The sequence below is a fragment of the Limulus polyphemus genome, unplaced genomic scaffold, assembly GCF_000517525.1.
Source record: "Limulus polyphemus unplaced genomic scaffold, Limulus_polyphemus-2.1.2 Scaffold8120, whole genome shotgun sequence".
NCBI lineage: Eukaryota > Metazoa > Arthropoda > Merostomata > Xiphosura > Limulidae > Limulus > Limulus polyphemus.
Window position 1 is genome coordinate 22344 of NW_013673730.1, and position 2517 is coordinate 24860.

General features: G+C 34.1%; 1 long non-coding RNA gene across 1 annotated transcript in view; it reads right to left on the reverse strand.

Moving 5' to 3' along the window:
- Positions 1-359: 359 nt before the first annotated feature.
- LOC111083077 overlaps positions 360-2517 on the reverse strand; it is a 5090-nt gene continuing 2932 nt past the window's right edge. The window contains exon 3 of the long non-coding RNA XR_002608783.1: positions 360-369. This is a non-coding gene — a long non-coding RNA (uncharacterized LOC111083077). The remainder of the gene's footprint in view (positions 370-2517) is intronic.

Genomic DNA, 2517 nt, shown 5'->3' on the forward strand with positions numbered 1-2517 from the left:
CTAAGAAAGAAGTTTTTTAAAACTTAACGACCAAAACTGAAGTACTGGGGATAGTTTGTTTATTTGTTTGTAACTAAGCACAAAGCTACACAATGGGCTATCTGTGCTCTGCCCACTACGGGTATCAAAACCCGGATTCTAGAATTGTAAATCCGCAGACATACCGCAGGGATAGACACGCCAGCAGAAAACAAACACTCTGCAACAATTTATCCTGTGGTCAAGTCATTAAATGTTTCTCTTTCCTACCTAATCTGTGGTCTTCTCACGTGAAAAGTATTCTTCCGTAGAGTGAATGCAATAAATCCACACTATAATAAGAGATTTAACCAAGATATTTACAACAAAGGAATTCTGAGTTCTTTGAGTCTAAGTAAGTTTTGAGAAAGACAAAGAAACTGTCTATTTTTTTCATTTTTAGCTTTAGAATGATAGGAAGAATGAAGTTATCATAAAATTTACATCCTATGCTTTATATTTAAAGACAATATTTACTGTAATAAGTTGAGATACATGGGCTAAACTGGGAGGTTTTATACCCATGAGGTTCAACTACTACCTGTTTCATTTGGTCAGTTGACCTGAGAGGATCAGATACACCTGGATCTCCTCCCCCCCCCCCTCCTTGACTATTGCTTTGGTTCTTGAGTGTTGGATGAAGCCCACATTAATTCTTCAACAAAATACGGTCCGGTAGCTAGGAAAACCCGTTCTTACATCATGCAGTCACTGAATGCACATACCAATAGTTCATTCGCACCCTTTTCACGCCATGTCCATAAATGTATAACGTCGGTTTTTCGAGTTTTCTGATATAAAATTCTCTTTTTTTGTTCACTGCCAACATAAAGTTTTGTTCATATGGGCATTTCCATAAATATCAATGGAAATCATATAGCACTAATCCTATTTTCACATAAATAAACCCTTTTAAAATAAAATAACACTATTCTAGCTACTGGTTTGCCAAGTAGTAGGTGGCCATAGACTACATAAAGAGTTTACTATATATAGTGGTGAGAGGTAATTAGGTATATTATCATCATGTTTGGTAAAGTTTTTCAGCGTTCGTAATGATTCATTTTTGTTCAGATTTTTGCGAAAGTAACTTACTGATCTATTTTGAAGTCTGTCTGACAACATGGGGATGTTTGCGTAATTATGTAAGAATGTTGTATTTGTGTATCTAGGAGCTCTGTATGCTGTAGTGATTATTGAATTTTATATTCTTTGGAGATTGTTTACGTGTGATTTGGTTACATTTAACCATGCAGGGCAGACATATTCTGTCACTGGGAGTATGTAGGTTTTATATATTTTAAGTATGTTTTCTGTTGTTTAGATAACACTAACTTTGAACTACTAATCAGAAGGAGAACAGCCAGTCAGCAGCAATAGGTTTTTATTCCCTGGTTTTGAATGAATAATGGAGTTTGCTGTCACTTTTATAACGCTCCTCAGCTGAAAGTGCAGAACGTATTCAATAGCATCACTGCTCTAACCTTGGACCTTTCGATCTGGCCCAACTCACTCACTTCTGGGACGTTTAGGTGTTGAATCGTAAGTTTAAAGACTACTGTGATATATATGTATCTACTAGTCGTCCATACCGTCATCGTCCAGGTATTACCTGAATAGAGGGCCGATGTTTGGGTATTTTTAAACAGAAAGAACCAAAATTTCGCTTTTCATGTAACAGTATATGTCAAATGATAATATTTTCTGTGAGATACATGGCTTGTGAGCGTAAAAATTAAAGAAAATGAAGGAAAACATAGTTTTACTGTATATCCCCCAGTTACATATTATAATTTCAAATAGCATGAAATTGAGTTAATTGATAAATTTAAATTTAGTAGTTAAATTATACTTTGGATTTAGCAGTTATGTAAAAGCCGATATATATTCAGTTTATGGTATTTGCCAACAAGACTGATACACACAGTTTTCTTTTTAACACAAATACACTTTAATATAAACACAACAATACAATTTAAAATAACAGTTATTACAAATAATGATTTATAAACAAAAGTTTTACAAACTTACAAGCAATATAAAGTCTTCTTTTTAGTCTTATCGAGGGTTCACTATGATCGAGTTGATTACAAGTTGACGTAGGTATAATTCACTTAACAGGGAGCTTGCTAACTTTGTCCTTCGTTCTTTACCAGCCACACACGCCGAGATTTCCATGATGAATTTATATAATGGTTTCGTAAAAATACTAATGTCCAATGAGAATCCATTGAAGTTAAATGATTTGTAATTTTCTAAATTTGTAAAGGTTCCCGGTCAAATTTCTGAAGTTTTCCGATTGATAAGCGTTATAACAAGCACAGTTATAGCTTCCAAAGCTTATAGCAAACTATTAATAGATACTCTCTTTTGGCGCGTCGCGTTGGTTATATTTATAGGCGTGTGGAGGCTTTCCAAAAAATTCAGATTACATACCAATACAAAGCTACATTTAAGAGTTTACGTATATACATATATTGTTGATTCTTACTCTCGAAA